Below are 22,429 nucleotides of genomic sequence, written 5' to 3' on the forward strand. Positions count from 1 at the left end.
AACACCAATACAGTATACTAATGCATATATATGGAATTTAGAAAGATGGTAATGATAACCCTGTATTCGAGAAAGCAAAAGAGACACAGATGTATAGAACAGTCTTTTGGACTCTGTGTGAGAGGGTGGGGGGGATGATTTGGGAGAACGGCATTGAAACATGTATAATATCATATGTGAAATGAATCTCCAGTCCAGGTTCGATGCATGATACAGGATGCTCAGGGCTGGTGCATTGGGATGACCCAGAGGGAGGTATGGGGAGGGAGGTGGGAGGGGGTTCAGGCTGGGGAACACGTGTACAAGGGTGGTGGATTCATGTTGATGTATGGCAAAACCAATACAATGTTGTTAAGTAATTAGCCTCCAATTTAAATAAATAAATTTATATTAAAAAAAATAAAAAGCATTGCACATTTTAAATTAATTAATTAACACACACATTATCAAAATTGTGGTATGCCGCTAAAGCAGTAAAGGGAAATTTATAGCACTAAATGCGTATATTAAAACAGAGGAAAAGTCTCAGATCAGTAATAAGAGCTTACCCCTTAAGAAAACAGGAGTGTAATTTAAACCCAAAGCAAGGTGAAGGAAGGAAATAAACTAGAACAGAAACCAATAAAATTGAAAACAAAATTTCCTTCAATTAGAAATAAATTAGCTTGGAGGAAAAAAGCAAACAGAAAAAGATACAAAATCAATGAAATAAAAGTCTGGATCTTTGAAAGATCAATAAAGTTGATAAACTTCTAGAGAGACTAAGAAAATTATTGAAGACACAAATTACCAGTATCAGAAGTGAAACGGGGAACATCACTACAGATCCCAAAGACATTAAGTGGATAATAGAGGAATACCACAAACAGTTCTATATCTATAAATTTGACAACTTAGGTGAAGAAGACCAATTCCTTGGAAAATAAAAACTATTGAATCTTATCAAGAAAAACTGGGTAGCTAGAATTTTCCTATATCTACTAAAGAAGTTAAATTTGTAGTTTAAAAATCTTCTACCAGAGAAAATTCTAGGCCAAGATGGTTTCACTAATGAATACTATCAAATGGTAAAGGAAGAAATAATAGCAGTCCTACAGAGTCTCTTCCAAAAATACATCACAATCAAGTAGGATTTATCCTAGGAACACAAAGCTGTTTCAACAGTTGAAAAGCAATCAGTGTAACTCAATGCAGATGGTGATTGCAGCCATGAAATTAAAAGATGCTTACTCCTTGGAAGGAAAGTTATGACCAACCTGGACAGCATATTCAAAAGCAGAGACATTACTTTGTCAACAAAGGTCCATCTAGTCAAGGCTATGGTTTTTCCAGTGGTCATGTATGGATGTGAGAGTTGGACTGTGAAGAAGGCTGAGCACTGAAGAATTGATGCTTTTGAACTGTGGTGTTGGAGAAGACTCTTGAGAGCCCCTTGGACTGCAAGGAGATCCAGCCAGTCCATCCTAAAAGAGATCAGTCCTGGGTGTTCATTGGAAGGACTGATGCTGAAGCTGAAGCTCCAATATTTTGGCCACCTCATGTGAAGAGTTGACTCATTGCAAAAGAGCCTGATGCTGGGAGGGATTGGGGGCAGGAGGAGGAGATAACAGAGGATGAGTTGGCTGGATGGCATCACCGACTCAATGGACATGAGTTTGGGTAAACTCCAGAAGTTGATGATGGACAGGGAGGCCTGGCGTGTTGCGATTCATGGGGTCACAAAGAGTTAGACACGACTGAGCAACTGAGCTGAACTGAACTCACCACAGTGAATATGAATAAATCACATGATCCTGTCAACAGATGGGAAAAAAAGTATTCAACAAAATTCAAAATCCATCCATAATAAAAACTCAGTAAACTAGAATAAAAGGGAAATTCCTTAACCTCAGGTGGAAACCTCAGCTAACACATTTCATCATGAAAGATTATTTCGCCCTTATTATAAGAAACAAAACAAGGATATTCTCTCTCATCACTTCTATTCAACATTCAACTAGAATTCTTAACCAGTTGATTAAGAAAAAGAAATAAAAGGCAACCAGAGTGGAAAGGAAGAAATAAAGGTGTATTTATTCACAGATGATATGACTGCATATGTAAAAAACCCCAAAGAATTTACAAATAAACCTACAACAATAACTGACTTTAGCACAGTAACAGAATACAATGTCAACATACAAAAATCTATTGTATTTCTGGATATGAGCAACAAAAACAATATCAGAAGTGAAACACTTACGTATAAATCTAACAAAACATGTGGAAGATCTATATCCTGAAAACTACTGAATGCTGATAGAAAAATAAAAACAGAAATAAAGAGACAGGCCATACTGTGTTCATGAACTGGAACTAAAGATGTCAGTTCCTCCTAAATGAATCTATAGATACAATGCAATCCCACTCAAAATCCCAGCAGGGTTTTTTGTAGATCTCTACAACTTACATGAAAAGGCAAAGGAACCAGGAGGGCCGTAATGAGTTTGAAAAGGAATAAAATCGGAGGACTTATACTACCTGCTTTCAAAATTTATCATCAAGTCACAGTATCAAGACAGTGCAGTGGTGGTATAAAGCAGGCATTAAGATCAATGGAATAAAACTGGCAATCCAAAAATAAACCTTTGATTATAACCTTGCCGATTATCAACAAAATATCAAGACAACTCAATAGGGAAAAAATAGTCTTTTCAACAAATTGTGCTGAAAGAACTAGAATTCCACGTGCTATGAAAAAAATTGCCTGACTCACAGTTTACATGTTACACAAAAATTAACCCGAAATGAATCCTACATCTAAATGTAAAACACAGAACCGTGAAGAAAATGTAGTAGAAAACTTCCACAAGAAAAGACTGATAAACTGGTTTACCAAAGCTTAAAGCTTTTGCCCTAAGAAAGACACTGCTATGGGAATAAAAAGATTGGCACAGGCTGAGAGAATTTCTCTGAAAATCATTTCTGACACAAGATATATATCCAGATTATGTAGTATTAGTATTAGTCATTCAGTCATGTCTGACTCTTTGTGACCCAATGGACTGTAGCCATCAGGCTCCTCTGTCCATTGAATTCTCCAGGCAAGAATATTGGAGTGGGTTGCCATTTCCTTCTCCAGGGGATCTTCCTGACCCAGGGATTGAACTCAGGCCTCCCGCATTGCAGGCAGTTTCTTTACCATCTGAGCCACTAGGGAAGCCCAGATTATGTAAAGAACGCTCAAAACTCAATAAGAAAACAAACAACCCAATAAAAATAGGTATTCAAAATTACCTTTGCATAACACTTCTATTTTATAAATTTTTATTTGAATTTGTATATTTTTCCCAGCTAGTAATCAGACCAAACTCAACTTCTCACTAATTTTTTATACTATATTGCTTTGATTTTGGAATTAGGCTTTTGATCTCTGTTAACCTTTGGGCACTTGAAACTGGCCTATAAAAATAAAACTATTAATTTTCTTTGAACTCAGAAGATAATTTGCATGCACAACTTTAATAAAGAGACTATTTTTTCCTATCAAATAAAACTAGCTCTTTTCACACACACCCAAATGAGTTATAACTGTGGGACATCGAAACTTTACACTGTCGCCTTTTAAACAATGAACCCTGAGTATGAATCATTTTTAATCACCCTACTTCTTTCTTCCCCTGCTACCAAATCTAAACAATTATGGAACACCATGATGAAAGAAATGACCCTTATTTTCCCTTTGCTCATATTTCTTCACTTATTTTGTCACCTGGCACCATGTTTTGTAAGTCATTAAAAATCACATTTTGGGGATAATAAGAGGTATAGCAAACAAAGAGATTCTGCATGAAGGAAATTCTTTAAGATCAAGTTATTCAATACATAATCCTCTTCTTCCACGTGAAGGTCTTTCTTCCCCAACACCAACACCATACCTGCGCAAGCCATATTTCTCTGCTGGAAACCAGAAAGATACTAAACCTTGATGATTTCCAGCACTATGCACAGCTTGTTTCAACACTACTGCAGTCTTCTCTTAACGTATTTTTCATTATAGGACTTCTCATCACCTGACACAGGAGACAAAACAAATATATCTCATTCCAATAAAGTGTGAGCTCCATGAGAACACAGACTGTGTCCTTCTCATATACTTTTTTAATCCCCAGAGCAGTGTCTGCCATACAGTGGGTATTCAATAAATATGTGTGAATGAATTGACTGCCCAAGGCATCTCTCTACTTCATCCCCTCACACTTTTTCAGGGACCCTGGGCAGGACTGCTGATGCAAACAACAAAATATGCTGCCTTCCACTCCCTCCTTTCTTCCAGGATTAGTGACTAGATTTTTCTGCCAAGTTCTATGCTAAGTAGATACTGAGGATGAAGGATCATGAGAAGTAGCACCCTGTGGCCCAATCAAATGCTAAACGCCCACCGTGTCCACCATGTCAAATGGAAACAAACAGCAGCTCACTTCAAATTTCAATGCAAACAGGAGAAATGCTCCAAAAGCAGAGGACAGTAGAGGCTGGTTTCCTACTGAACAGAGTTATAAAGTATCTACTCACTGGACTATCATCAGGAGAATCATTCTCTAATCCAGGACCTACTGCTAACTGCATCTTCACCAAATACCAGCTGTTAGTTAAATACCAGTTAACAACACTTAAAAGTCATGACTGAGAGCAGATGTTCCCAATAAGGGATGAGGAGAGGGTGCCAGGGTGCTGGGGGGTGGGAGGCACAGCAGAACCAGCTGTGAGGCTTTTTCTAACTATACTTAGCCCCGCCCTAAACTCCTCCACCTAAACCACCCACAGTTACCCCCATAGAGTGAGCCATCATTGCTGTCACTATGAAAGTATGAAAGATTCAAACGCTTCACCAGGTTCTAAGCATAAGTTCTTTGAGGGATGGGACCAAGATTTAGGCTTCTTAGTGATACCCAGAGTGGTTCTCCTGTCTCTACCAGTGCCTCCAACCTCAACCCCTTCCCTCCCTCGGCCACACCCTAGACGTCTCCTATTGTCCTGAGCTTCTCCTGTCTGCCCACAAGGCCATGTCTTTCATCATCTGTCACCACCTCTGGGAGACTCGGATGACTGCCTACCTAACAGCCTGACAGGCAGTTTCGCTTTCTGCCTAGCTAACAGAATTCTGATTTTCAGATATGGGCACCGATGTGCTCAGGGAAGGTGACCCTCCCCCAGCTCCAGAGCACAGCTTGGCCACGACAATCACAGCCATGCTTGCCTCCTTTTCCACTGATGGTTGAGCATGGACACATGACCATAGGGAACATAGGGAACTTCTGAGAAATTATGACTTTTGTTGTCTAGATAATCACTGGAAAGCAAGCCCTCTCCCTCCCTTTTTGTTTTAGATGTTAGCATGTGAAGGTATGTTGGAGCTCCAGTCACCCTGTGGCAGGACAGAAACCTAGAGAATCTTCAAGAAGCCAACCCAAAACTGTGGCTGTTTTGAACCATCCACCTCTAGACTTCTTAAGCAAACAGTCCCATAACCTAAACAATGTTACTTACAACAGAGAGTACCCACCACTTGGCCTGGGAAGTCCCTCAAACTTTCTTCCTAGAGCAGCTCTACTTATCTCCGATTCAGAGCTCAACTAGTTTCCTTGGGAAGGCTTTGGTTGTCCCCAGATAGTTAAACACAGACTCTGTTATCTGCACATCTGCCTCTCCAACTAAACTGTGAAATTCTCAAAAGCAAACATTTTCACCCTTGGCAGAGGCCCTGCCATACACTGGGCACTTACTAAATGCTGAGTGAATGAATGAACCAACAAACAAACAGCAAAATAAGAAATCAAAGGATGAATATGCAGGACGCCTTCCATGCCTTGGATAAGCCTTGACAACTGACAGATGGAATATGGCACACAGGCTGTCTACATCCTACCAAAGACTTCCTTTAGGTGGTGGTGAGCAAAGGCTGAGACAGTACAATGAGCAGGTCCTATTTTTATCTGCCTGGAAGTCAGACATCTCATTGGAAACTATCCTCGTCCAATCCCCGGAAGCTGGGGTGGAGCTGTCTATCACAGTGGCACCTGAGCAAAGTACCCACTCTTATGGTGAAAACCCACTCCCTGTCCACGGAGATGGCTTGGCCCAGTTTTAGTCTAGTATATCGATAAGATCTGCTGTTAGGATGGAGGAGATGGAAGAGGAGAAAGACATCCCCCCTACCCCTCCCACAAAGGAACAGATAAGCCTGAAGGTGCCAGTGCTTTTATCACTCCATATGAAGAAGCAGTCAACATGGGGGGTGGGGGTGGGGGGAAAGAGCTAAGATACATACGAGAGAGAGAAAAAGCCATGCCACCTTATGTGTGCCCGGGATCAAGTTATGCCTGCAGATGAAACCCTCAGCCTTTTCATTTATGTAACTCAATCAATTTCAATATGCTACTGCTGCTAAGTCGCTTCAGCTGTGTCTGACTCTTTGCAACCCCATGGACTGCAGCCCACCAGGCTCCTCCATCCATGAGATTTTCCAGGCAAGAGTACTGGAGTGAGGTGCCATCGCCTTCTCCGCAATTTCAATATAGCATAAGGCAATTTTCAAGTGACTAAAACACAACCCAAAGAAAAGAATTCTGACAAATACAGTCAATAATGTTGAAAGCAAACTGTTACCATCTCTTCTACATTCAGGACCTGTGCGCTGTCACTTCTCAAAACCTGGCTTCTAGGATGGTGGTGGCAATTAAGATAGCCTGGAGGAGGCCTGCTGCTGCTGCTAAGTCACTTCAGTCGTGTCCGACTCTGTGCAACCCCATAGACGGAAGCCCACCAGGCTCCCCTGTCCCTGGGATTCTCCAGGCAAGAACACTGGAGTGGGTTGCCATTTCCTTCTCCAATGCATGAAAGTGAAAAGTGAAAGTGAAGTCGCTCAGTCGTGTCTGACTCTTCGAGACCCCATGGACTGCAGCCTACCAGGCTCCTCCGTTCATGGGATTTTCCAGGCAAGAGTACTGGAGTGGGGTGTCATTGCCTTCTCGGGGAACAAAACACACACCATCATCACTGCCTTTCCTCCTAAAGGAGGGTAATCTGAACCTCGTCTGTTTCTCTTCTGTTCAGAAATGAATTTGAACCTCTGGGAGGCACAAAGTGTTACATTAACTAGATACAGAAAAAAAAATGGAGAGAATTCTCATCAAGCAACCTACTATGGATTTTACAAATATCTTATAACTTAACTGTTGTGATGATTATAATACCCTTCTTACCTCTGAGCAAACAGAATCAGGGAAATTACGTAACTTACTCGAGGCCATACAGCTAGTAACTAGAATTTAAATTCTATACTTTTTCCACTTTATCACTCTGATGGCCAGGGCCTGTGAGATGGAGCTCAGCCCTCCGCCTTCACCCCAACACCGACAGCGCCCCAGGACACACAGACCTGGATGGACCCTGACAACCTCGGCCCCCTGCAGTCAGGGCAGCCTCGCATACCCAGTTTTCTGGAAGCCGCAGGTAGCTAACCCAGGTGTCTGTCGGATTCTCAACACCAGCGCCAGAAGTAAAGACCAGGGCAGAAGGAACAGTGACACCTGCGCGGGCCCGGGAAGCACCGCAGAGAGAGAGGCGGGAGCTCGCCCTGGGCTCCCCCCGCCCAGCTCCGCGCTCTCCGCAGCAGCCGGCCCCCCTGCTCTCCCCACCAGCTCCCGGCAAACCCTGCCTCCGCGCCGCCTGGGCCGCTGAGAGACCCGCGCAGCCCGGATCATGTCCCCGCGCCCGGGTCCGGGGCAGATATTTGCAGCTGTTTGCCCCCAGGCAGCGACGCGACCCCGACCCCTCAGCTGTGCCGCGCCCCCGGCGCCCCCACTCCCCAGCGGCGCCGGGCAGGGGCGCCCGCATTGCCCACCGCGGCCGCGCGGCCCCTCAGGGACCAGGCTGGGGGGCCCGCCGCCCCCAGCGCGGTGCGCCTGTCCCGCTCACCTGCACCGCCGCGCTCGCCGGGCCTCCGCGCGCCAGCCTGGGTCCCGGCTCTCAGATCCCAGTCAGCGCAGAGCGCACTCGCTGCGGGCCGGCCTCGGTGTGGCCGCGCAGGGAGGGACGGGGCGGGGTGCGGCTCCTCCCCGCCCCGAGCCACCTGGGGCGCCCGGGAAGGGGCGGGGCAGGGCCGGGACAGGTGGGCCCCGCCCGCTGCCCGCAGCCCGGGACTCCTTCGAGATCCTCCGCGGGGTGGAAGCGGGGCCCGGGCGGCCCCGTAATAAGTGACACCTGGGACAGTTAGTGCTTGGGAGGGGCGGGGAGCCAGGACCCGGCTCACACACAGACCGTTTCCACACAGTCTGGCCCATTGGGGAAATGGATCACGGAGCGTGGGAGCCGGAACCCCCTGAACAGGAAAAGGAGAGGCCAGTCCTTCTGTTTGTGGGCTGTAGAAATCAAGAACCGAGAGCCTCCGGGTGAAATTGATGGGGCCAAGGGCAAGTTCAGAACTGGAAAGCTCAGACAGGCCTTTTCTAACCGTTCTGCCCTCCCATCCGCACTTCAAATGATCCTTTTTAAAATAATGACTTTAAACTATAAATAAGGTCGTTCAGATAGTGATGTCCTCCCCACCTGGAGACTGTAAGCCCCAGGTGGGACAGCAAACTCTTCTGTCCTTGATGAATCATTAGAGGTGAACAAACCAAGGGCAGAGCAGGTGCTCAGTTAAGGGCTGATGAATAACTGAGGCGTGACCAGCCTCTTACTGGTCCCCCCAGGCCAGAGTCTGCTGGAGCGTCCCCCCTCCCACTTTGTCAGAGAGCCCAGAGTCAAGCTGCCTGGCTTCCAGACCACCCATCCTCTCTGTACTGCTTACCTCCCTCCCAGTGCCAGTCGAGAAGCTGACTTGTGGGAGGTCTGCAAAGGTCTTAGGGGCACCTTTGGAAAATCTTTACCTCCTGAAGATGTTACAGGCAGAGGAACTCGGACATACAATGCTGTCCTGCCAGCCCCACCCTGTTCAGGCACAGCCCAGAGTTTGGGCGACTGACCTGACATCCCACAGCTGATAGCAGAGCTGAGTGGGGGGACTTGTGGATGGGAAGTCTTGAACTTCTGCAGAAGTAGGGCTTGGGTTTGCTCTGAGTTCTCTAATCCATGGCCTTTCCCGGCTTCTCAAAGGTCAGGTGTGACCTGAGCCATTTGTATTTACTGAGGCCCTGACAGTTTCAAAAACAAAGACGTGTTAGAATAGGATAGAAAGAGTGTGGTGTATTTCTTAAGTGTTTCATTGAACAAATGAATAGTCTTCTCACACACAGACACACAGGAGATGATGTGTGATGCTGCTACTAACATGTTAATTTCCAGACTCATTAAAGAAATCCATTTCAAGCCCACTACAGGAAACACTGTACAACTTTAAAGTTGTATAGACTATTCCTCCTTGTAACTATTTCTATATTCTTCAATGACTGCACATTAAACCCCAGAAGCCATAACTGGAGGCTCTTAAGATGAGGTCAAGGCCACCCCTCCCCTATTGTGTTGAACAATAGGCTCAACACTCTTAAGGCCTGGACCCATGTCCCTTCATCAGTGAGTCCTGCACAGATGGGTGTTTAAGATGTGGTATGGCCTGGCTGGCCACTTGGCACTGGGCAAGGCCAACCCAGAAAAAAGCCACAGAGGATGCCCCACCCAGTGTGCCCTCCTCCAGCTGCACTCCCTCCATGGTGGGTGGGGAGGCTGGTGTCCCTCCCGGGACTGTGACGGGGACAGCCTTGGGACAGCCACTGGCACTAGTAGGTGAGGCTGAACCCAGGAATCCCTCTGGGTCTCACCCACGTGACATGGACCCAGCCCTTCTTGCATGTTGGTTTCAGTCAGTGGAGTGTGTGATCCCCTGTGATTTAGGATCCTCCCACTCTGTGTGCGATCTTGGCTGGGCCAACCTGGTAGGTGATGCCACCTGGGCTAACCTGAGAATCATCAGGAAAGTAAATGCAAGTTGTGCTCTGATGTTCCTGTTCTCTCTCTCCCCGCTCTGGGCTTGTTGAGGAGCCCTAAGCATCTTCCTCAGTTATGCATTTCTCCTACTTGGGAAATGTGTATGCATGAAATCAGACACACTCTCTGCTTGAAGTTTTTTACTTGAAAGGGGTATCCAAAATATGACGGGCTGATACCATTGTGAGGTTAAAGGAAAGAATGTACGTGAAGTACATGAGCACAGGGCCACACAAAGCACCTGCTCAGTAAATGGTGCTCAGCCTGGCAGTGCTAAGAGAGCCGGCTGATATCTGTTAGCTATTATAGTGCTGAAAATAAAGACCAAACCATTGATGGACTCCTGGAGAATCTAAACTAAATTAATCCTTGCAAATAGCTGTGATCCCCAGGAGAAGGATATCCGAACTAGGAAATCTTCAGGTTCTTTTCCATCTCTAGATCTTTGATAGTATAATGGAAGAGAAGCTATCCAAAGAAGAAATAATTCCAATTTTCTGAACCTTGGAATATATTTACCTTCCTAATTTTTCCTACTTTTACATAGCACTCAGTATGTACATTAACATGGTACACCATTTTCTGTGCACATTTTTCAATGAAACAATGCATATAAAGTACCTAGGGTAATTCCCAGCACATAATAACTGCTCGATTAATTACAACTAACATGGGAGAGGTGTTGAAGTGATCAGAATTACTAGGATCAGAAAGAACTATGGATTCAGGCAGGCAAATCTGAGAATCAGTTTATTAGGTAACCCAGAATTTTAAGTTCACTGGTTCCGGAATCAGACCATTTCGGTTAAAATCCAGTCATGGTTTATGAATCTCACTATGCTCCAGTTTCCTCATCTATAAAATGAAGATAATACTAGTATATCAGAGGAAAAAGCTGGAGACATGAAAAGAATAGCTAACCTTCATTGAGCAGCTACTCTGTGCTGGTCATGATGTTAGGTGCTTAGATTTTCTTTTCACAGTTGACTTCAGAGTGGGGATTCATCCAGGAATCACAAACCTTGAACCTGGACTCAGTATTCTATATCTTACAGTTTTTCCTTAAGAGAGCATCCACAACTGTCCTTATATTTGCAAACAAGCCTTGGGTCTCAAGACCAGTTAGGAATCAGTCTTCCAAACTTAGCCAGTGGTTTTAGGACTGGAAGACTTGTGAGCCCCCACAAAGGGCAGAGATCCTTGAGAAGGAGGTTCACCAGGAGGCCCGCTCAAGGTGCAAACCACTGCGCCCGAGAAGTCTGATTCAGGAGGGCCGAGAGGTTGTGGGATAAGCAGTTAGGTGCTACTTACCAACCGGTGAGCCTAGGAAACTGATAGCATCCAACCTTCTCATCTCTCAGGTGAGAAGCAGCCCCAGGGATCAGCTCACTTGGAATCACCTTCCAGCCCGCATCTGCCAATCAGCCAAGCCCTCACCCCACCCAAACCAAGGGAAAGACATGTTTCTCCCTGCACAACCCAGCTTTGCACAAGGAGCACTCAGCGAACAAAACAGCCTTCTTTCATGAGGAAAATAACATGTGCAGCTACCTGAGAGCTAGCTTGTTAAATCTTAAAGGAGCCTAAACCTGTCTTGCTAGGACACCCCCCTCCAGCACGCACATCCCTCAGTCCAGCCATCCCCCTCCACACACCCCCTCCACACAAGTCGTATCTAGCACTGCTATTTGAACAGCTGAGGCTATTCAGCTAACACTCCCAAGTGACATCCTACAAAAATGTCGATGTTTTGTCCCATATTCTAAAGCCACAGGCTAATAAGACCCTGAAACAGAGGACTTAGGTCTAGTGCCATTTTGGTGTGTGAGGCCCACAGGGGACATGCTTCTTTTGGGGCTAATCTTGGCAGGTGCTGAGTCTGAAGCAAGAACAGGGCGGGCAGCAGCTGCAGCAAGAGTGGCTATGTTTCAGGAATGCCCCAAAAGGTCAGCCCAAGAAGGATCAGACAAACCCCAGAATATTCTCGTCCTGACCGGCGAGCTTCCCTCTGTGCTTACCAAGGGCAGCCAAGGATGCATACATGTCTTTGGGGTTTTGATGTTCACCAATCACAAAGTCCTGATGTAGCAAAAATAACCTTGAAATAACCTTCCGAAAGTGAGCTGAGCACACCTCTCAAATACAAGGCAAGCAGGAAAAATTTCTCACGTGGCTGGCTGTGGCTGTGCCATTTCCCTGAGAAATGTACAAAGACGCAGCTGGCCCCTCAGGCCTGTGCTAGACCCTGAGGCTGGGCAGCAAGTCAGCTCTTCCATATCTGTCCCTTAGTATTGTCTTGTAACCTCTGGAGGACTGTGGATCAGTGTGAATCTGCTTGGCTGTCTAAAACGTATCAGCTGGGGATGAGCTTGCCCTCTTTGGCTTTGTTTCAGAGACAGCACTGAAGCGTGGACCACAAATGCATGGGTCTGCTACAGAGTCGTTGCCTACAAAAATGCCCAAATGCCTTTGTCGTTGTATTTGTAAACCAAGCAAAGAGGATCTTGATTATTCTAAATTTACTGCTTACTTCTGAAATGAACACAAACATACTTATCTTTTTAATTTGCTAAATGAGGAACTAAAATACCAGTGTGGAGAAAATTCTTAGTGTAAAATCAGAATTCTAGTACCATGAACACACCAAGCAAAATCTGCTTCAGAACCTTTGCACTTACTGTTCCTTCTGTTTGGATTTGTCTCCAGATCTTTGCAAAGCTGGCTCCTTCCCTCATTCACAGAACTGTCCCCGACCACCCAAGCCACGTAGTATCACAGCACCCTGTTCTGTTTATAGCATTTAAATGTACCAAATCATTTTAGAAAGTGCTGTCCACTGGTTTATAATGTACCTCTAAGAAAATGAAGATCTTGTGTCATATACCACCTCTCTCCAGCTCCGAAAACAATGCTGAGTACAAAGTAGGTGCTTAAATCTTAGCAGAAAACTTAACGAATGCTCATATTTTTGCAGCAGGCTCTGAGTACATCACACAGAGGTGGCAGCTGCTCCTGTATTTTGCTCCTACAAAGATGCTTCTGGGTTGTAGGCACTTAGCACTAGCTGTAATTGCTGGGAGTCTGAATAGACTTGACTCATGATCTAGCGTCAGGACATTGAGTGAGGCGTACTTACAGGAGTCCTCGGAACAGCCACCAGGCACAGAGATAGAAACTAGCCTCAAACCCCACTCACTGCAGTCCTCAGGAGGTTCTCTCCCCATGAAATAGCCTAAGAGTAGACTTTCCCCAAAAGAAAAAGAGGGTGGAGCAGTAGGAAAAGAAAGGACCCTAAACAGACAGCTCCAGTGAGATTCCATTTCACTGGTAGAATCCAATGATTCCCAGGATTTCACAGTCTTCTCTCCTGCTCAAAGTATCTGTGATGCTAGGTGAAGGCTTAGCTGGTGTCCAAGGAAAAAATGCCTTCACTTGGGAAGTATTTGCTAATAACTATTAAAAATAAGGCAACAGGCCCCTGATGGTGTCACTTATTCTAAAGTCCCATGTCATCAAACCAAAAATGGGACTTAATTTCAGTTTTGGCTCTCCCAGAAATGGAAGCTTAAATTAGGCAATAGGGAATCACCTGACCAGCATTCATTAGGTCATCTGCCTTACATGTCCCTGCCATCCCCTAAAGGAAAGTGACCTTGCAATAACCAACCTGCTTTTTGCCTCTCTGCTCCTGTTACCTTCTGCCAATAAAAGTCTTTCACTTTCTACATCTCCTTAGAGCTTCTATCTGCTAGATTGGATGCTGCCTGGTTCATGAATCACAGAATAAAGCCAAAAAGATTTACCTTTTGAATTTTATTTCAATGTCACAACCCCATATATTTGAGTGGCATTTGTGTAAGATGCTTGCATACAGTTTCTCACTGATGCTCACAACAAACTGAAGAACGGAGGACAGTGGGCTACAAAACTCCCTGATTCAGGTATGGAGATGAGGTTGTTGAGATGCTACACAGTTAAATGGGCTGACCACATCCCAGAGTGGTTCCCTGGGAAGTAGAGCCAGGTCCAGGTCCCAACTCCATCCTTCTTCCATGACTGACTAGCATCACTGCCAGATGGCCCATGCTTCAGGGGTATTTTGCTCAGAAGAGGGCATTGCAGGGTAGCGAGGACACCAGGGCTGCTGGTTGGGGTCTGGCTAGCAGGTAGCCAGATTGGCACTGGCTGAAGGAATTAGCATCGTGTGACCTAGACATACCTGCCTTGGGCCGGCCCTTCCCAACCCTGCAGGCGCCCAGGAGAGGCATCCTCAGACAGAAGCACGGGGAGTCTGTGACAAAATGGGGGTTTCAGGGGGACCCCACTACCGCTGTTCCTGCTCCTTTCTGTAGTTGGACGTGCATTTGCATGTGTGGTATGATTGGCATGTTTACTTTTCTAAAACTCAAAACACTAAAATGAGATCCTATTAATCATCATGACAGGGCTGGAGGTGAGGTACAGGGCAGCTATTATGAGCATGGGTCCCTGAGAGCCTTCTTCGAGGCTTCACACAGATCTATGGATGAGGGAACCCACCCAGGGCCCCCTCAGGCCTTCTGCTTGAGCTGGCTCAGCTGGGACAAGAGAACCCTGATCTTCTTTTAGCTTGAGAAGTCAAGGGATATAGGTCGTATATTTTTAAATGCAACCAGAGATAGCGTCCTAAAGAGAAAAAGAAGTCAACATGGGTAAGTGAAATTCTTACTACCTACAGTTTGAAAACCGTGACCCAAGTGACTGTTGCACTTCCAAGTGAGGCATCTCTGTTATTTCGATTGCCTAGTGGCTCAGTGATAAAGAAGCCACCTGCCAAGGTAGGAGATGTGGGTTAAATCCCTGAGTCAGGAAGATTCCCTGGAGAAGGAAACGGCACTCCACTCCAGGATTCCTGCCTGGGAAATCCCACGGACAGAAGAGCCTGGCAGGCCACAGTTCATGGGTTAGAAGAGTCAGACACAACTTAGTGACCAGACAACAACAACAATCCTTTCCTAGATGTTTTAGATTGCTTAAAGTAATTCAAATAATAGTAAGATCTCAGATTCCCATGAAAGGAGAAAGCACAGAAAGTTGCCAAGTAAGAAAACTTTGTATAAGTTCTTTACAAAATGATTTCTGAGGCTGGTTGCTGATTTTCACTACACACACACACACACACACACACACACACACACAGAGCACTGTTCTGAGAGGCAGTATTACTTAGCTGTGGAGAGTACACTCCTTAGGATCAGTCCACCTGGATTGCAATCCTTGCTTGTCCTCCCAGCTGTGAGACCTTGGGCAAGTTAATTAACCTCTCTGTGCCCATGCCCTCCCCACTGGAGACAACGGTGCCTACCTTATGGGGTTATTAGGAGGATTAGATGGATTAATACATGTAAAGCACTTAAAACAGTATCTGGCACAGCACCAGGAGAGGCTCTCACCTTAATCCACTACCAGCTGCAGCTTTCCAAGCGTAGTGAGGTTCTGGGACTGGCACACATTATTGGCAAGTTTGCCAATCTCCTTCATCTCAGGTATACATTCTGAAGGAGTAAAGTATCATTTTAGGACAATTTTTTGAAAAGCTGTCCTACAAGAATGATTTGCAGTCTGGTCACGGGTAGGGGTGAAGGTTTAGAGGGTCCCGGAAAGAGAGGTTCTTGCCAATTGGTAAAGAACCCACCTGCCAAATGCAGGAGATGCAAGAGATGTGGATTCAATCCCTGGGTTGGGAAGATCCCCTGGAGTAGGAAATGGCAACCCACTCCAGTATTCTCGCCTGGGAAATCCCATGGACAGGAAAGCATGGCGGGCTACAATCCATGGGGTTGCAAAGAGGCAGACACGACTGAGCACACACAGAAATAGAGGGGGCTTCAAACAGAACCTCCTTCAGCACTGGGGAAGCGAAGCAGGTGGAAGTTTCCAACCTTTGCATCCATGGTGCATTGTCAAGTAGAAAGACCCACAGGGGTTCCCTGAGAGTCTTTTATGATTTTGAGCCCAACTAACCACACGGAAATCAGTGTTTGCTCTGGGGATTGGCTAAAGAACCACCAAACACCAAAGGGAAAGTAAAAATCCCATGGCTCAGGATGCCTTTTGTCAAGTGAGCCCACATTTTTTCTTCTGATGTGTCATCTGAGAGATACCTCCCACTCCTGTTCAATTTACTATGTACATAAGACAAATCACAAGATGTAACCTGTCACAAATGCTGGAATTAAAGCTGCCAATACACACGTCACCAATAATTGCCTCGGCAGATAGCTTCCGTTCCACATTCTCCCACAGACGCTCCAGCTCTGTAGCATTTCCAAGGCACAGCCTGAACACTGCTCAGAGCTCGATGGAACAGGAAACCTTGAGAATGGCTCGCGGGAGCCCAGGGAACAGATGGGGTTCATGCAGACCTACTGTATTGCAGAGCCGCTGGTCCTGGAACCTAGAGGTCGCCTCCCGTGGTACTGAAATGTGCTGTATAAATCAGGTCCTTTTGGGGGACTGCTTTCCCATCTAAAATAAATGGGCTTCAGCCTAAATATTAATCCACCATGTTTGAAGTTTTACTACTTAAGTTACCTTTAACAGTCTGGTAACTGCCTCTTCCAAGTTTTTTGGAAAATGACCAATTCAAGGAGATGGATAAGACATCATAAAAGCATATCATTTGCAGTGCCTTGAATTCTACTATAAAGCCTTTATTTGACATCCACCTTTCCACTTTCAATTGATAAAAGCAGTTTACTGTCTGGCTCTCAGGCAACATTAACCAAAGAACGAATGAGGGTTTTTACATACACAAGGCCACACACGGCCACAGAAGGTCAGTGACCCAAAGCAGGGCAGTCTCCGTGCTGAGAGAGCAGATAGAAATAATCCTGTGTCCTGCCAATTGTTATTCCCCAGTGGCTTCATACTCTGGCATCCTCTCACGAGATCTCAGAGCTGTACGTTAATAGAAATAGTAAGTTAGGGATGTCCCTGGTGGTCCAGTGGCTAAGACTCCATGTTCCCAATGCAGGGGGCCCAGGTTCAACCCCTGGTTAGGGAACTAGATCCCTTAGACCACAACTAAAGATCTTCATGCTGTAACTAAAATACCTCACATGTTGCAACTAAAGATTCCACCTGGGACTTCCCTTATGGTCCAGCGGCTAAGACTCCACGCTCCCAAAGCAGGGGACCTGCTGAGTTTGATTCCCAGTGAGAGAACTAGATCCCACATGTGACAACTAAGACCCAGCACAGCCAAATAAACAAAACAGCAATAATCAGTAGGTTAAAACAGGAATTCAAACACCCCAACAATTGTCAAAAGATGCCAATAACCTTTCAACATATGCAGAGCTCCAATGCATTAGTTGAAGAATGCCCATGAAGTAAAACATATTATTAGAACAAATCCTTCTTGTTCAAGAAGAAATTCAGAAATTCAGCTAATACATTGGTCTATCGCACTAACTCAATCATACTTTTTAAAAAGTTAAGATACTTACTGACATCAGTGGCCGTCTTTTCAGTGCTGAAGAAACAAAGGTCAGGTTTTCTTGGATCCTCAATGAAGGAAAAATTTAAAAACAGACATTCAAGCAAAGCAAAAGACAAAGAGGTAAAGGTTGACTTTGCTCAGGCTTTGAATTTGAGCCCTGTTCCCTAAAATGAACTCCTTCGAGGCCAGAAAATGGCCCATCCTCACACTGGCATTGAGGACTGCAAGGAGAGTGCCATTAAGATGACTCAGATAAGAAAAAACAGACCAGCCAAAGTTTAATTCAATTTTATTTTCCACTTTTAGTATTTTTCAAATTATACAACATGCAGTCTGCCAGAGTATCCATAGATCTTCATTTTAGAACCTAGAAGATAACCAAAATTGTCCATGGGCCAGGGGAGGGTTACTTCCAGCTCTTTTGTTACATGTACTATATTACAGCATCATAACTCGATACAAACTGCCATTCTCCCCCTCACACCACCAAAACAAATTCATCCACAAGTTTTTTTTTTTTTTTAATGAAAGCTACTGTACAAATACATAAAGCCCAGAGAACACACATCTGCAGTACACACAACATACTTTACAAACTAGACATGGATAATTCTACAGAATTGCCCTATTCCCCTTATATCCACACACAGTGAAAAATATTTAAACTGATGAACAGATTTGTAAATATGTAAGTAGACTTCACGGAATGGTGCTTCCTTCGGCTGTTACCTTGACCTTATTCAGGATTTTTTAAAAAGTCTAAGCTGTTAATGTTCAGTGAAGGCATTTTAGACTATGACGGTTCCCGTAGCTTGCTTAAGATATGCAGTGTGAGACAACTTAGAAATGAAATCTTACCCCAGTCCCCTACCTCCTACCCCCTGCCAACAAACAACTTCCCTACTGGGTCATAAAGGCAGAGTCTAAATGTTTTCTGCCCAGCTTAAAAAATACACTTCAAAAGGAGACTGTTGAGAATTTTTATTTGCTTTCAGTTATTCCACCAGGAAAAAAGAAGTGATAATCTCCCCGTGAGTCTTGGAGATGGCTTAGTCTGGCCTTTGGACAGGAAAATCACTTCCCCCCATGAAAGTAGGGCTTCAAAAACTCTCTAGATGGATGCTACATTCTAGACAGTCCTTTTTACTTCATTTATCCCAATATTTCTACAAATTCTAATTTTCTTAATCATATAATACTATTTCCTTTAAAGTCTTAATCCACACTTATTGTTTTCCCTACTATCTGCCATTCCACAAGGCAAATTGTACAGCATTGGAAGAGATGATGCATTTATACAGAATTCTCCAGTAACTGACAAAAACCTACTTGGCATTAATATATTTTTGTCTCCAACCATAAATGTTGATATCTCAAACAGCATTCCTCTGATTCAACAATCCACCATCCTGCAGGGAGAGATTATCTGTAGAAATCATCTGGTTATTCCCTTTTAGCATCAAAGAGTAAACTTTCAAGAATTAGCTTGAAATATAAAATTATTCATAGAGGAGAAACACACACACACATACATACACACTCTAGCAAAAAGCAGCATACAACCAAAAAATATCATCATAGGCTCAGCCATTCACAAACGTAGTTTTCACATCTGGAGTACAAATGTAAAGAATGGTAGTCTAAGAAAGTGAAAATTGCATAAATGTGGCTTTTAACAAAAGTGATTCTATAAAGTATATCGTCCTGATATTACCTTATTAAGCAAAGTAACATTTAGGGATTCATTTGATTATACTGCATAATCCATTCCAATGATCTGCCTTTTAGTCACAGCGTAGGAAAGTTAGTTTAGAGGTCCTGAAAGACTGAAGCTAGGTGAACTGACTGGCTGATCAGCAACTAGCAGAATCATCTTTAAGAGACATCAAAGCCAACTTTCTCTATGAATAAAAGTGAACTGAATTTCGTGAATCCCTGACAGAGGTCAAGAAATATGGAACTACAAGTGAATGTTTCTTTTAGAAACATGAACAGGTCAAAGACCCCTTTAGAATTAGAAAGGGGGTGACCAGGGAAAAATGACTTTGTAAAGAATCTAAAATAATCTATTACCAAGAAAACCCAAAAGGAAGAATTCCTCACCTTTGTTCAATTTCCAAACACAGAGTTATACAGTTGCATAAGACAGCATAACCACAACAGTGGTTATGACAGTTTATTAACTGGCAATCCTCTTAAGGACCAATTTTAGCTTCTAAAATCAGAGGCAACCATATTAACAGCAAGGTTATAATCTATGGCATATGTTATTTATTATCTGATAAGGTTTGTCAAACCTGCTCTACAAGGATCTTTCTGTCAGACAGCAAATAGCACTGGAGCACTATCAACAATGTTAAAAAAAAATCAAACAAGAAGCTTTAAAAATGTAAATGAATGCAAACCTGTCATTCTTATGAAATAAATACTTCAGTGGAATTCACCCTCTTCTCTTGCCTTACTACCTGCCCCTCAAAACAAAACACACATAAAGTGCAACATTTAACAAATAAATTAAGTCAAAGCAGCTTTTCTTGGTTAGAGAAATTTTACACAAGAAGTTTGGAAATCAATTCGCTTTTTAGTGCTTTTTATACACATGCATGAGCGCACACACACACGAACTATCTCCCACCCACCAGCAATGAGAAAGCACCATGTCTCTCCTGGCATAATTTCATTCCAATGGTGAAAACAGCAGGGATAGAACCAGCTCACTCATCCCAGGTCGGCACAAGCATAGCATGAGTTCTTTCAATGAGATGGGTTTGGTCATCGTTGACTTAACCCTCAGATTTACCCAAACAAGTAGCAGCACATGAGACTAACTGAAGTGAATCCTTGTCAGTTTCCCTGGAAACTTTACTACTTGGACATTGATCATTTTAATATGCACAACTAGAAATAAAAGTTGAATCAGCTTTAGAGTCATGTATTTGAATGAAACGACAGCTGAACTGAAAAATCCACCCACTGATTTCTTCAAATTCTGCCTAAGAGAAACCTATCTATTTGCTGCCAAAGAGAGAACTCACCTAAACAGTCAGTAAGGATGGATTAATACAACAACATTCATAGGCACAAAAATATGTCACTTTCCCTCTAGGGCTTCTTTTTAAACTGCTGGAACGATCCTGGATTTCATCAGCAGTATCCCCACCAAGCTTACGATGGTTCCTTAGAGAAGAGGCCATCCCCTAAGAGAGCTCCTGTGTTCAGGGAGGAGGAAGTGAGGAGGGAGGCAGCCCCATTTCCACTCATCCAACTTTGCAGTATTTTCAACACGTCTGAAGGAATGATGTTTTACCTGGGCTGGCTGAGACTAGTCACTGCAGGTTCAGTAACAAGCAGCTCAGAGGTGAATGCTATGATTTTTGCATTTACACAGATGTGTCTGAATGAACCCTGTCTACATTGCTACTGTGAGATTGTTTTTCTGCCTTGAACAAATATGCTTTGCATTTTAAAGGGTGCCATACTAAAAGGTGTATTTTACAGATCCAAAGATGTGACCAGGGTATTCAAAATGCATCTTTGGGGTGACTTGTTTTGGAAAAGTGTTCAGAATGAAAAATTTAAACCCTATAGCAGCATTTTTGTGTTCCCTAAAAATACAAAGTAATGTGTTTATTTTACAGGAAACCAGACAGTTGTGGTGGTGGAGCAGGAGTCCCCACCTCCACGGCACTTGGTTGTTCCCCCTCAGGGAGTGGTGTTTGCTGGGACATGGCTGCCGAGAAACGAGTCTCCAAGAACCACCCAGGGACCACCCAGTGCCCCAGGCCCAAGGCCAGAGCAACGGGTCCCAGGAATAAGTGGGTCTTCTGTCAGCGTTCCCTTCAGATTTCTTGAGAAAAGTCCAAGCACGCATCTGTACACAGAAACTCTATACAGCTCAAATATCTGAAACTGGTGTACTGCAGATGGCTGGGGTAAGCAAGTGTAAAAGAAAATGGAAAGTGTAGAAGGGAGAAAAATAACGGAACTGGTGATTAATGTAGTCCTTGACATGCTACGTGGAGAGTCATATCTGTTGAAAGAGAATCAAAGAGAGAAAGAACATAGGAGTTAGAGAACACAATAGAAATTCACTCCTTAGGGGGAAAAAAAGTTTTAATTTTAGATATTTAGACCAGAGCTGTCCCAACAGAAATACCATGTGAGCCACACATTTAATTTTATTAATAAATGTTCAGGTGGCCACATAAGTAATTATTAGAGATTGAGATGTTTTACATTAAAATGTTACTACTGAGATAGTTCACAGTCTTTTTTGCCAGTGTTTGTCAACTGGTGTGTTTTTGCACTTTCCATACATCTTAGGGTGGACTTGGCCACAAGTCAAGTGCTCAGAAGTCACCTGTGTGCTGAGCAGTGAGCCTACTGGACAGCACAGCCTCCTACTTCGTGCTTTTGCTCTAAGACAATAGTCTCTTCCCTAATGACTCAGATGCTAAAGAATCTGCCTACAGTGTGGAAGACCCAAGTTCAATCCCTGGGTTGGGAAGATCATCTGGAGAAGGGAATGCGCTACCCGCTCCAGTATTCTTGCCTAGAGAATTTCATGGACAGAGGAGCCTGGTGGGCTACAGTCTACAGGGTCACAAAGAGTTGGACATGATTGAGCGACTAACACTTTCACTTTCACTTTTCACAGTGTCTTCCAAAAGTCAGCACCTATTGAAATGACAGATATTTGGAGAAATAGAATTCATTTTCTCATTCCTTGGGGGAACTCAAACACCAATTCTCACTTGCCAGCACTTGAAGACATCCAGGCAGGTCAGACACAGCCCCCCAAGCCAAGCTCTCTCAAGGCAGAGACTCCCAGTCCTGAAAAGCACTGTTTTGTCTCCCCAGGGTGATGAAGTTACGCAGTAGGCCCTCTCTGATGTCACTCCACATCCCACCAGATGTTCATCTGATCACAGTCGAGTCTCCAGGATGAAATGTGACCAGTTCTGACTCAGAGGCCAGCCC

At 44.2% G+C, this 22,429-nt stretch overlaps 2 protein-coding genes across 3 annotated transcripts in view; both read right to left on the reverse strand.

Annotated features, from left to right (window-relative positions):
* LYPD6B (LY6/PLAUR domain containing 6B) overlaps positions 1–8,097 on the reverse strand; it is a 243,561-nt gene extending 235,464 nt beyond the window's left edge. The window contains exon 1 of one of the 2 annotated variants that reach the window (XM_070768176.1): positions 7,960–8,097. The gene's annotated coding sequence lies outside the window, so the exon portion shown is untranslated. The remainder of the gene's footprint in view (positions 1–7,959) is intronic. The other variant, XM_070768187.1, reaches the window with a different exon arrangement.
* Positions 8,098–17,721: 9,624 nt separating this feature from the next.
* Positions 17,722–22,429, reverse strand: part of KIF5C (kinesin family member 5C) — a 159,910-nt gene continuing 155,202 nt past the window's right edge. Inside the window, exon 26 of the mRNA XM_019972986.2 lies at positions 17,722–21,479. The gene's annotated coding sequence lies outside the window, so the exon portion shown is untranslated. The remainder of the gene's footprint in view (positions 21,480–22,429) is intronic.

This window comes from Bos indicus, chromosome 2 (genome assembly GCF_029378745.1).
Source record: "Bos indicus isolate NIAB-ARS_2022 breed Sahiwal x Tharparkar chromosome 2, NIAB-ARS_B.indTharparkar_mat_pri_1.0, whole genome shotgun sequence".
NCBI classification, from domain to species: domain Eukaryota; kingdom Metazoa; phylum Chordata; class Mammalia; order Artiodactyla; family Bovidae; genus Bos; species Bos indicus.